The sequence below is a fragment of the Lissotriton helveticus genome, chromosome 3_1 (assembly GCF_964261635.1).
Source record: "Lissotriton helveticus chromosome 3_1, aLisHel1.1, whole genome shotgun sequence".
Taxonomy (NCBI): domain Eukaryota; kingdom Metazoa; phylum Chordata; class Amphibia; order Caudata; family Salamandridae; genus Lissotriton; species Lissotriton helveticus.
In genome coordinates this window covers 312946794-312960987 of record NC_136061.1, presented here as the reverse complement: position 1 = coordinate 312960987, position 14194 = coordinate 312946794, and positions in this window count along the sequence as shown.

Sequence of the window (14194 nt, the reverse complement as noted above, 5' to 3'; positions counted from 1 at the left end):
GGTGTATTGCCTGTGTGATCTCTTCAGCACTGATTTCTTCTTCGAGCGCCATTGGGTTGTCTTGGTCACGAGCGAGCTGGGACAGGCAATTCGCACACTAAGTCCTATTAGTCTGTTTCCCCCACCCCTTCAGCTATGGGCCGATATTTAAATTCACCAAGTCTGTAGCAAAGGCCCCCACATTATCCTCCATGGTCTGCTCCACTGCCCCTCCCTCATCTACTACCTGACAAATCCAGCTTATTCCTTCCTCCCGTTTCACTAACCACGCTAACAGTTTACACACCTTATTGCCTACTGCACATAACTTGTGGTGTTTGGCCCTAAAGAATATTTCTACATTCATTCCTAAATAGGGATATTAATTTATTTATTTAAAGGGTTTTATATAGCGCTGGCTAGACCCGGAGGTATTAGAGCGCTTTACATGAGAATCAACAATGTAACAGAAAAAGTTCAACAATTACACAATAAATCCCCCCAAAAAACAAACAGGCAATACAATTAGGAGAGGGGAGAAAGGAGAGAGAGAGGTAGTGGAGGGGGCAGGGGAGGTGAGAAAGGGAGGATAGGGGAAGAGACAATATGGAGAGACGAAAAGAGATCTGTCTAAGGACCGACAGGGTAAGGTGAAGACCAAGGAGAGAATCCACGGCCCATCGCACCTATAGCTAAACCAGGTAGCTCCATCAAGCATCAGACAAAAAAGGGTTCAGTCTCAATACATTGAGAGAAGGGAGAAGGAGAGACATAAAAAGAGGGAGGATGTGGGAGGAGACAGCGGGAGGGATGAAATGAAGTGCAACAACAGTATAACAGAAAAAGATCAACAATTATACCTTACAACGAACAGTCAGCAATACGTTAGGAGAGGAGAGAAAGGAGAGAGAAAAGAAGTGGGGGGTAGGTGAGGTGAGAAAGTGAGGATAAGGGAAGAGACAACCGTAGAGACGAAAGGAAGTCTGTCTAAAGACTGACTGGGTAGGTGACGACCAAGGAGGGAATCCACGGTCTGTCTCCCCTATAGCTAAACCAGGTAGCTCCATCGGGCATCAGACCAAGTAGCTCGGTCTCAGGTGTCGAGGGAAGGGGTTCGCAGAAAAACAGGATGGGAGGGAGATACGGCAGAAAGACGAAGGAAACTCTGCCCAAAGACTGGTTGGGTAGGTGACGGTCAAGGGGGAGTCCCAAAACCCATCTCCTCTATAGTTATCAGGTAGCTCCATCGGGCGTTGGCCAAATAGCTAAGTCTCAATAAGAAACAATTTAAGGAACATGGATGGCAAAATAAATAGAGCGTAGAAGGGAGGGGACAGGGAAGGTGAGAAAGGGAGGATAGGGGAAGAGACAACAAGGATAGACGAAATGAAAACTTGTCGGAAGGCCGACTGGGTAGGTGTTGACCAAGGAGGGAGTCCACGGCCCATCTCCCCGATATGCGATGTAGCAGCTCAGGTTGTGGCCGTAGCGCATACTCCCCCTCCAAGTCTACTTGCTTGGTCTCCTAATCCACTGTCTATTTTAGCTTCTCTTTCTTTTTCCCTGTGTGGAATATTAAACTTCCCCTTATGACTGGATTGTACGCCTCCCAGCTTGCCAGTTCCGAGGATACTGAACCCACATTCTCCTCAAAATAGTGTTGAGTGGCAGCTGTTAATATCTGTCTGGTGAGCCAATCTCCCAACTCCCAGCAGTCTGACTTCCATCCCTCCCACCCATGGAATGCCACCGCCCCAGTTAGGTACAGATCAATGAATGGTCTGTTTCCCTGGGAATATACCTGGCGTCACTGTACTAACTTCCGTGCACCCAGATAACCAGTATGTAGTCCAGTCTCAACATGGATACCCCGATCCGTAGGAATACTGTCGCTCTCCAGGGTGGTCGCATCTCCATAAGTCAAGCAGTCCCACAGCTGTCGACGAGGTGTGTAAATGTGTGTCACCCTCACTGAGTGTCTGCCACAAGTGAGTCTAAGTGCCCCCTCCACGGTGAGAAATCATACCTTTTCTTTGCACGAATAAGGATAGCATTTTCTCCTAAATCTAAAAAAGGTTTCTATACCTGTTCTAAATCTAAAAAAGTTTTTTATATCTGTTCTAAGTACACCTGGCTTTTAAGAAGCACACTTACAGTTCTAATACAATTATCATCAATGGCGAATTATTTGTTTTTTTAATTTTAAAATATAAACTTCAAGCATATGGCTGTCATGGTTAGAAAGGGAAATTGCACGTTTGCTTTTTTTTTCTTCTTTTTCTGTGACTTATACGTGCAATCAAATTTAAAGAAACAGTGCACCGGCTTGCCATTGCCAAACCTATTAGATTTTTCAATGCTTATTTCTTTTTTTACAGAAATAATTCATAGAAGGTTTTTATAATTTACAAAATATTTCTGTATTCTGACAAGGAGGCCAACAAGTGCAACATTAAAAGAGATGTCATAAAAAGCACCAATCGAGTAAACGTCCCTCACACGTCTTTCTTTTAATGTTCTTTGTTGTGTCAGCAAATCAGTACTTTAAAACATTGATTTTTAAATGATTACCAACTGCACATCTGTTGGTCATTCTCTAACCTTTATACATACCTTTTTTCTTGGATCTTTCGTGTTGGTGTGGCAAGGAATAGGAAGCTAGAACCCCACTCATGGATTTAGTAAATATTTTATTGAAAGCCTCCAAAAATTTTCTTTTTGTTTGTGCAGTACACTGGAAAATAGCTTTGTAATGCCGCATTTGGCTCTGACAGTTTCCTTTTGTACTGAAATTAGCAACACAGCCTTAATTTCAAGAGGCGCTTCCTTAAAGAGCAGCCATTGTGCCTCACTAGGGTATTGCAACTAGTAAGTAAGGGTTTGTGGGGTCGTGTCACGAAGCACTGGATGATTCTGTCTTCGAGTTATGTTATGTTATGTTAGTTCTACTTTTATAGCGCACGACTCACCCGGGGGCATCTCGACGCTTCTTAGAGACAAACCTGAAACTGGGAAATCAGACCATATAATATTAAAACAGGTAAACTTTTAGTTGTTTCCTAAATGTACCAAAGGGGGAAATTTCACGCATAGCAATAGGTAATTTATTCCAGTAACTTGGAGCAAGGGATGAAAAAGCTTTGCCCCCTGTACGACTAAGACGTATTCGGGGCACCTGTAGGAGAGCTATTGTACTGGATCTAAGATTTCGACAGGGTTAGTGTTTTATAAGTTTCTTTTGCAGATAGCAGGGACCTTTGCATTTCAAGGCATTGTAAGTAAGACAACGGATTTTAAAATATGATCGCTTCCTCACTGGTAACCAGTGCAACCCTCTTAACAGAGGGCCAGAGGGGGAGCCTGCCGGGCGATTCAGAATCATTCTTGCCGCAGCGTTCTGAATCATCTGTAGTTTAGCAAGCAAGGTCTCTCCTACTTCGGCAAGCAGAGCATTCCCGTATCCAATCTGCTCATCACCATGGCCTGGACCAAAGTTCTACAACAGTTAATGGGCAGATAGGGAAGGATCTTGCACAGAAGACGCAGACTGTAGTAGCAAGAACTTGTTGTGGCAGCAATAAGATCTTTCATTGTTAATGTCCGAGTTTTAGCCCCAGGTTTCTTACACATTGTTTGGGTACGGAAGCTGTTCCCAACTGTTGGGGCCACCATTCATTCAACCAAATAATTGAGGCTTTCCCCATTAACATGACCTCCGTTTTTTCAGGGTTTAATTGAAGGCACTTATCCGTCATCCAGCTGGAGATTGCAAGCATTGCGGCCGTGAAACAGATTTTCTATGTTTCTAAATTGGGGCTGACAGTAAACATGAGCTGAGTATCGTCAGCAAATGAAACTACCTCAAAGCCGAGCTGCGCACTTTTACCGAGACTATAGACTGACTTATCGGCTCCTAGAAGAGCTTTTGCCATGACAACAGAGGTAAGAGGCAACAGAGCTTTATGGCGGTAAGGTGGACATGGGACACTGCGGCACTGCTTACGTTTCAAGAGCATCAAGTGATGCTCTTCAGATAAAAGTCCTTTAATTGCCTGCAGTTGATGTTTTGCATCAATCTTCCAATTACTCAGAATAGAGGAGGTGGAAAGCCAGATCAAAACAATGCAAGTTTAGATCACAGGGTGGTGACTCTGAAAGCCCTACAGATTTTGGACAAAGTTGTTTGCACTTTGATTTCTGCCTTAATTTAGGCCTTTAGGACTCATCCGCCCGCTGACTGATTTTCTTCTAAACCAATTGTTCGTAAACTTGTGACGTCTGCGGACGGACTCCCACTTGTTCATTACTGGAATCTAGGAACCGCACCTGAATCATTATTGGGATCGGGGCCCATTAAATCATTACTGGAAGCCAGAGACCCCTAGGTAATCAAACCAATATACAAAAATACAGAAATAAGCATTCATCAGGCAAATATACAAATTATTAAATATTTTATTTAATTCACAAAAAAATATTTAAAAAACACATTTTTGTTCTAATTGGAAGGTTTTCTAAATTCAATTGAGGCCACCTATCATCACTACTATATTCTGTTTGATGCACTTGCACTTCTCCCACAAAGGAATTCAGAGGTCCCCAGACCACAGGTAAAGAACAGCTTCTCTAATCTGTTCTACCGCAGCACCATGGGTGTCCACTTTGGTCTGTGACTCCAAAAGCGCAAGCCATGTCTGAATTTCAGGAACACCCCCCAAGCTAAATTTATATACATAACCATATATCTAAACCATTTACATGTCATACAATGTAGTACAGTAGCTTAGAGTGGATGGGCATACAGTGGAGTAGGGTGTTGCACAGTAGAGCGGCACAGAGCGGAGACTAGCACTTTGCCGTAGAGTGGGATATGGTTAGCCTGAAAATCTAGTGTGGCTCCAGCCTTTAAATACCACTGTATTAACATATTTAACCATATCTAATGAGAATTAAAATTGTTGTGAATTGTGTTCTTTTTTAACAGCCCACTCTTACCTTGATTTAGGGGCTCTTGCTTCCATTCCCTGATCCCCGCGCAGCCGAGCTAAACGCTGCAGCGGGACAGATATTCCGATTTTGCCGCCATCAGCGAGCCCGACTTTGGGCCACGCCCACTGATACGAGGCCACGCCCCCCCCCCGCCTTTATAACTCAGCTGACTACGAGCTTGCATTTAGATCAAGATACTCCAGAGGCGCAGCCGGGAGGTTTATTTGTGTTACAAAAATCCGATTTTTTAAATTGTTGTGAATTGTGTTCTTTTTTAACAGCCCACTCTTACCTTGATTTAGGGGCTCTTGCTTCCATTCCCTGATCCCCGCGCAGCCGAGCTAAACGCTGCAGCGGGACAGATATTCCGATTTTGCCGCCATCAGCGAGCCCGACTTTGGGCCATGCCCACTGATACGAGGCCACGCCCCCCCCCGCCTTTATAACTCAGCTGACTACGAGCTTGCATTTAGATCAAGATACTCCAGAGGCGCAGCCGGGAGGTTTATTTGTGTTACAAAAATCCGATTTTTAAAATTGTTGTGAATTGTGTTCTTTTTTAACAGCCCACTCTTACCTTGATTTAGGGGCTCTTGCTTCCATTCCCTGATCCCCGCGCAGCCGAGCTAAACGCTGCAGCGGGACAGATATTCCGATTTTGCCGCCATCAGCGAGCCCGACTTTGCGCCACGCCCACTGATACGAGGCCACGCCCCCCGCCTTTATAACTCAGCTGACTACGAGCTTACATTTAGATCAAGATACTCCTGAGGCGTAGCCGGGAGGTTTATTTGTGTTACCAAAATCCGATTTTTAAAATTGTTGTGAATTGTGTTCTTTTTTAACAGCCCACTCTTACCTTGATTTAGGGGCTCTTGCTTCCATTCCACGATCCCCGCACAGCCGAGCTAAACGCTGCAGCGAGACAGATATTCCGATTTTGCCGCCATCAGCGAGCCCGACTTTGGGCCACGCCCACTGATACGAGGCCACGCCCCCCCGCCTTTATAACTCAGCTGACTACGAGCTTACATTTAGATCAAGATACTCCTGAGGCGCAGCCGGGAGGTTTATTTGTGTTACAAAAAGCCGATTTTTAAAATTGTTGTGAATTGTGTTCTTTTTTAACAGCCCACTCTTACCTTGATTTAGGGGCTCTTGCTTCCATTCCACGATCCCCGCACAGCCGAGCTAAACGCTGCAGCGGGACAGATATTCCGATTTTGCCGCCATCAGCGAGCCCGACTTTGGGCCACGCCCCGAACTCCCCCATAAAAACATGTGCTTCCCACGTACGCGCAGCGGACGGGCGCAGCGGGCGCGCCGTCAGCGCGCCGAAGGCGCGCCTAAGGCAAGCCCGTCTGGGCCCGTCCGGGCCCAGCCGGCCTCAGGCCCAGTCACTATGCCCAATTCTCCTGCAGGTGACCTCTCCTACCCCAGAGACAGGCTCCTTGCACTTAATCCACTGAAAAACCCTAAGTGTAACTACACCCATACAGGAGAAAAACCCTTTATCAATTGTGACCTCTGCAATCCGACGACTACCGGCGACGAACGCAAGGGCCTACAGCTCGGCCTCCTCAACTGTAGGTCCCTCCCTAAGCACTCTCACGAAATCAACCTTTTGATATATGACCATGCCATCGATATACTGTTCCTTACGGAAACGTGGATCACCCCCTGCTCTGACTCTGACATTGTCAACTCTCTTCCGCCTGGCTACCAAATGCACACCCAGAATAGACCCCTCGGCAGAGGAGGTGGCCTGGCAATAATCTATAAAGATCAATTCTCTTGCAGAACCAACAACGGTAATATAGATAACTGTGAAAGCTGCCACTTAACCTTACAGATATCCCCTGTATCCTCCCTTTCTGGTCTACTGATATACCGTCCGCCGGGACCCCCAGCCAAATTCCCCAGCGCTCTTGCTGACACAGTCATCCAGATGGCAACCACCACTCCCAATTTTTTAATCCTGGGGGACCTGAACCTCTACCTACTTGATCCCAAGGATTTAATTGCCTCAGATCTTCTCCTCGACCTTATGTCCTATAACATCCGACTAGTGAACTCAGAGCCCACCCATGAAAAAGGACATCTCCTGGACCCCATCCTCACCAACATCCCTGACCTCAAAACCCTCACTCCCATTCCCCTTGGATGGACCGACCATTTTTTTATACCCATTCATTGGTATGTCCCTGTCCCACCCATCCTTCCGCCGAAAACCCGGGTCACCGATCGGCGTTGGCACAAACTTTCGCCAGAAGAATGGACCACCACTCTTAGGGCCGCTCTTCCCCCCCCAGCCTCCGACCCAGTTACTGCGGATAGTCAGTTCAACGCCTGGCTTATTCATTCACTGGACGATCTCCTCCCTAAAACCACCAGTCTAAAACGAGTCAAAAGAGTGAACCCGGCTCCCTGGTACACTCCCGATCTCAACCTTTTACGTAAGGAGTGCAAAAGAACAGAACGCTTATGGAGAAGGGATAATTCCACAAGTAAAAAAGCTGCTTTTCGCACCTCCTTACAAAATTACAAACTCGCCCTTCGCAATGCCAAAATCACTTTTTATGATGAAAGGATAAAAAACTCCTCCAGTTCTGCCAGGGAAACCTTCATCATTTTAAAGGAATTACTCAAGGCCCCAGAGTCACGACTTGAGAAACTTCCAGACCCACAAACCTCGGAAGAGAAATGCCTCAATTTAGCCTAATTCTTCGATGACAAAATAAAAAAATTCTCACCTCTCTACCTCCTGTCGACCTCAGTCTCAACAATGAGAGCTATGCCAATCAGGACCCAATCATCCCCCACCTAAATTCCCTTGGCCCAGTAACTATCGAAGAGGTTGCAACGACGCTAGCTACAATCAAAAGCGGCTCTCCCAGTGACCCGGTGCCCCTATGTATTCTAAAAAAAGTGGCCCCTACGATCGCCCCTCCCCTCACGGACCTCATCAATTCATCACTGCTCCAGGAAATAGTCCCCCCCAGCTGGAAAGCGGCTGTTGTCAAGGCGCTCCTTAAAAAACCTTCACTTGACCCCCTTGACTTGGCCAATTATAGGCCAATCTCCCTCCTCCCTGGAATCAGTAAAATCACTGAAAAACTAGTCAATAAAAAGCTATCGCAGTTCCTCAGGAACTCGCAAACTGGATTCCGCCCAGGACAGGGCACAGACATCGCCCTGCTTGCAGCAGTGGAGGAGGCCAGAATTATCCTGGACGCAGGAGGATCAGTGGCAGTGATCCTCCTGGACCTCAGTGCGGCCTTCGACACTGTTAATCACCGGGTCTTAATCCAGCGACTTAAAAACATCCGTGTGGATGGTACTGCCCTTTCATGGTTTGCATCATTTCTAGACCATCGCTCCTTCCAGGTTTGGGAGAACGACTCCCGCTCCCCCGCAACCCCCCTCCAGTGTGGAGTGCCCCAGGGCTCGTCGCTTAGCCCGACATTGTTTAATGTCTACATGTCCACACTGGAGGAGGTGGTCATCCCGTTCGGAGTCAAAATCATCAGCTACGCGGATGACACGCAATTAGTGGTGTCTCTGTCTCATCCCAACCAGAAACCATCTAACCTCTATAGCTGTCTTTCAGAAATCCAGTGATGGATGAATAGTTCATCACTGAAACTCAACGGATCAAAAACAGATATCCTAATCCTTGGCCAAAAAGGGACCTCCCTTCCCCCCAACATCTGGCCCCCCTGTCTGGGTGAACCTCCAGCCCCTAAAGCTGAGATCAAAAGCCTGGGTATCTGGTTAGAAGAAGATCTGTCCTTCAAGACCCAGGCCAAAAAAAACACTGGGATTTGCTTCGGGCTGCTTAAATCTATCAGCCCCTGCTCCCTCCCGCCTCCCAGAAACTGCTCATCCATGGCCTTATCCTCTCAAGGCTGGACTATAGCAATGCCATATATCTGGGGGCCCCCGAAGCAACCTTCAATAAATTGCAAAGGATCCAGAACGCCGCGGCTCGGATCCTTACCAACACTCCGGCCAGATCATCGGCCAGACCAGCTCTGAAGTATCTCCACTGGCTCCCAGTGAGAGAGCGAGTCGAATTCAAGGCTCTCTGCCTGTCCCATAAACTCCTGCAGGACAAAGGTCCCCCCATCCTCAAGAAATTCATCAGGCCCTACAAAGCCGGAAGATCCCTTCGCTCTGACCACAAACACCTTATTACTACTTTCAGAGTAAAGAGGGCACGCACTGGCGGATGACGTTTTTCGGTGAACGCGGCCCGCTTGTGGAATGCCCTCCCACCCAAACTTAGGATGGAGCCAGATTACCTCCGGTTCAGAAAATCTTTGAAAACCCACCTTTTCCCCTGATTTCCCCCCCTTGCATTTTCCTCTTCAGTGTCCGGATCTTAGCGCTGGGATGCTTACGGGTTACTACGCGCTTTACAAAACCTTAAATAAATAAATAAATAGTAAGATAGATGAACGTTAGATCGCCTTTACATATAGTCAGAAGGCATTCCATTCACTGTTGTTGTAGTTTAACCATGTGGCACCCAGGCTGATAACATTTACTTTTTGGATAATCCAAGGCCAGTTTTAGTTGGTAATTGGTTGGTAGAAATTGTGGAAAGTGTTTGCCTCTTTCTGCACCTTTCTTTCTTCTTTCTGTACCTCACTTGCTTCTTTCTGTACCTTCCTTGCTTCTTTTTGCACCTCCCTTGCTTCTTTCAGCACCTCTGTGACGTCTTTCTGCAGTTTTCATGCTTCTTTCTTCAACTTTCTTGTGTTTTTCTGCACCCCTCTTCCCTCTTTCGGCACCACTCATCCTTCTTTCTGCACCTCTGTTTCCTGTTTCTGCAACACAGTTGCCTCTTTCTGCACTTCTCTTGCCTCTTTCTGCACTTCTGTTGCTTCTGTCTGCACCTGTCTTGCCCCTTCCTGCACCTCTCCTCCCTCTTTCTACACCCCTTTTACTCTTTCTACACCCCTTTTCCCTCTTTCTGCACCTCTTTCCTCTTTCTACACCTGTGTTGCTTCTTTCTGCACTACTCTTGCCTCTCACTGCACCCCTCTTGCCTCTTTCTGCACCTCTGTTTCTTTTTTCAGCACTTCTCTTGCTTCTTTCTGCACCTCCCTGGCCTCTTTCTGCAGATCTCTTGCCACTTTCTGCAGTTCTCTTGCCTCTTTCCGCACCTGTTGCCTCTTTCTGCCCTTCTGCTGCATCTTTCTGCACTTCTCTTCCTTCCTTTTGTACCTCTCTTGTCCTTCTTGTCTCTTTCTACACTCCCTTCCCTCTTTCTGCACCCCTGTTCCCTCCTTCTACACGTCTCTTGCCTGTTTCTGTACCTCTCTTGCCTCTTTCAGCAATTCTCGTGCCTCTTTATGCACCTCTATTGCTTGTTTCTACAATCCTCTTGTCTCTTTATGCACCTCTGTTGAGTCTTTCTGCACTTCTCTTGCTTCTTTCTGCACCTCTTGCTTCTTTCTCCACCTCTCTTGCTTCTTTCTGCATCCCTCTTGCTTCTTTCTACACCCTCTTGCCTCTTTCTGCACCTCGCTTGCCTCTTTCTGTACCTCACTTGCCTCTTTCTGTACTTCTCTTGCCTCTTTCTGCACCTCTGTTGTTTCTTTCTTCACTTCTCTTTCCTCTTTCTACATTTCTGCTGCGTATTTCTGTATTTCTCTGTCCGCTATCTGCACCCCTCTTACCTCTTTCTGCACCTCTGTTGCTTCTTTCTACACTTCTCTTGCTTCTTTCTGCTCCTCTCGTACCTCTTTCTGTACTTCTCTTGCCTCTTTCTGCACCTCTGTTGTTTCTTTCTTCACTTCTCTTTCCTCTTTCTACATTTCTGTTACGTATTTCTGCACTTCTCTGTCCGCTATCCGCACCCCTCTTACCTCTTTCTGCACCTCTGTTCCTTCTTTCTACACTTCTCTTGCTTCTTTCTGCTCCTCTCGTACCTCTTTCTGTACTTCTCTCGCCTCTTTCTGCACCTCTGTTGTTTCTTTCTTCACTTCTCTTTCCTCTTTCTATATTTCTGTTGCGTATTTCTGTACTTCTCTGTCCGCTATCTGCACCCCTCTTACCTCTTTCTGCACCTCTGTTGCTTCTTTCTACACTTCTCTTGCTTCTTTCTGCTCCTCTCTTACCTCTTTCTGTACTTCTCTTATCTCTTTCTGCACCTCTGTTGTTTCTTTCTTCTCTTCTTCTGCCTCTTTCTGCATTTCTGTTGCTGCATTTTGTACTTTTATAGCCTCTTTCTACATTTCTGCTGCGTATTTCTGCACTTGTCTATCCGCTATCTGCACCCCTCTTTCCTCTTTCTGCACCTCTGTTGCTTCTTTCTACACTTCTCTTGCTTCTTTCTGCTCCTCTCTTGCCTCTTTCTGCATTTCTCTTGCTCCTTTTTGCACCTTTGTAGTGTAGTTCCTATATTCCCAATAGGCTCTGCGCATTGGAATAATATATCCTGTAGTTTAGACGTAGGACTGAGGTCGACTAGGTCTCTACCGAAGATATTAAACTTAATTGTGAGTGCCAGCTAGCTCAGATGTCACTAGAAACTTTCTTGAATTCACAAGAAGGGATTAGTTTCTGACAACCGCATAAACATGACAACTTTGTTTCCCAATAATAAGAAATCAATCTCTAGAGTCGCGGAAACAATAGATGGCTATTTTACTCAGTCAATCGTGCATGCTTCGTTTCACCAGAGGTGCTGAGAAATAGAGAGACGGGCGTTTTCAATAAAAAAGTATTTATTGAACAGTCTTCTTTCTCAAGCATAAGAAATGTACTCCTACAATCGTAATACTGGTTATAAAGTACAAGGCATATAATACGGAAAGTATTATAAAGTAGTACTGTAAAAGCATGATATGGTTTCTAAGCCATAAATTGCCTAAAACATATAAAATACATACAGTGATAAAATAATGACTAAAAGTACTCAACTGGTGCTTCTAAAATACGCCTACCCCGGTGAACCTAACCTAAGTCTAGTACAAGGGAAGAAGTAAGTGAGGAGTAGCTTAAGTTTAGTATTTCTCTGCCAAGAATCTATCCAAGAATTCTCTAAGGGTCTAATCAGCTCCGTACCTTGGTTTAGAATGAAGGAGGTCTTGTATCTCTCTCTCAGGACTCGATTTCCCAGCAACCCGCAAGGGTAGCCTGGAAACACTGGAGCTGGATTTCTCAGTGCGTCAGCTGGAGGGTCGGCTTCCTTCGGAACTTGCGGCTGCAGGGTGTCGGGCAAGTAGTTAGTCGATCTGCTCCAAACCACCGTGTGTTTGGGCAAATGTCGGCATATTTATACTTTGAAGGTGCCGAGTTTGACGTATAATTGGACTTAATAACATCATCAAAGACTCAGTTCTTCGAAAACTCCATGGTTTCTAGATACATTAGTATTCAGGCAAGGGGAAGTCCCTAGCTGCTGAAGGTGGGTTTCTCTAAGAAATCGTTGTTGATTCTTGGAACTTAGTGGAAGTAGCCATGCCATATTTGGGCTGCATAGGCTCAGTCTAAATATGGTAATGATTTCTATGCCTATATAAGGATCGGGTAATATATAAGGGTATGAATCGGGAAAATTACACTAGGGTCCTAGATTCATTTACAACACCCACTCCACGATTTTAAGTTCAATAAAACTAAACGTATAAGCACTGAACATATCTAAGGCGAGTGTTTACAATCCCACCCAAAATACAAAATACAATTTGCATTTGAAAAGGCTTGTTTACATGAAACTAGTATAAATTGTATGAAAAACAGCTCTCAACAGATATGAAGCATTGTATGAGAGCATACATTCTAGCATAAAACATAACATTACATTCATGAAGTGTCTCTTAAGTTTACAGAAAAGAAATCGAGACTATCCCGTAGTATAATTTTAAACAGTTTTGTAATGATGATTAGGCCAAATATTGTCACTAGGAAGTTTTCAAAAGAAATCTTGTTCTCTAGGAATAGTTCTACTTTAAGCAGATTACTCTGTGCCAAAAAGTTCTATTTTGGAAAATGTCCAAATTGCATCGCAGAAAGAGTTCTCAAGTTGGATGGTTTGTTTTTAAAAAAATGAATGCCGAATTTCAGACTTCAGGGAACGATGTGTGCATGAATCAAAAGTTATTCTCGGTGTCAGGAGAAAACATCAGATTGTCTAGGCTGGCAAAGAAACCGTCTACCATAGTAGGCGAAAGTGGAACCACTTCAGTTAGCAGGTCAAATGTGAACAGATGAAGATCATCGCCGTCAGCGTTTGATGCATTAGCAATGTCCACAGTAGAAGGTAACTGTGTGCCTGTAGTGTCACGTATCTCACCCTCAGTTAGACTTGCCGGTGAGACTTCAATGAATGCCGTCATCAGAATTGGCAGCCGTTGGGGGCAACACGATGCATGAGTCGTTACCGGACCTAGCTAAGCGTCAACATCCGATGGCAGGACTGATGGATGTGTAAGACAAATGTCCAACACGCATTCCTCTCCGCAAAGCAGGTATCGTAGAACAGGTAAGATGCAATCTTGCCAGATTGGTCTGAACGATAGAAACCAAGTTGTGTTCTGATCTCTTAAACGAGCCAAGCCAAGAACCTGTGTAATTCTCTCACGATACCTCATGGCAAGTAGGGCTTGTTCCATGGTAGTCTGGGTATTGCTGGTGACTGGACTTGCCATATCGGAGCAGAAGGAATAAAAATAGAATTCCTGCTACGAGTCCCAAGATGAAAGGCAGGCCGCCAAACACAGAGTGCACGAAATTTGGAAAACTGCCGAGGACTGCTGCAAATGGTGTTAACAGTCCCGAAAAAATCGTCTTAAATACATGTGCGATGCCACTGGTATCAGACATATTTAAGATTTGACTTACCATTTCTGCAAAATGTACCGGGCAGTTTGTTGATAATAATGCATGTATCTCTGCAGAAGTCCTTGCAACTTGAAGATCATACGTTTCTCTAGACGAGGTCAGTGGCGGATGTATGACGTTACAACGCATACATTTACAACGCCTACCTTTACATCGCAAGTTTTACAACGCATACCATTACAACGCATAATGCTTTTGGGCGCTGGATAGTAAATAGTTTAATTTACTATTCCAACTCCAGTCCCCGTGGATAGTAGGGAAGGTGTTGGATAGTAAATTAAACCTATTCCCTATCCTAGAGCGCCCCCCAGCGCTATGCGTTGTAATGGTTTGCGTTGTAAAAGTTGCGTTGTAATGGTAGTTCGTTGTA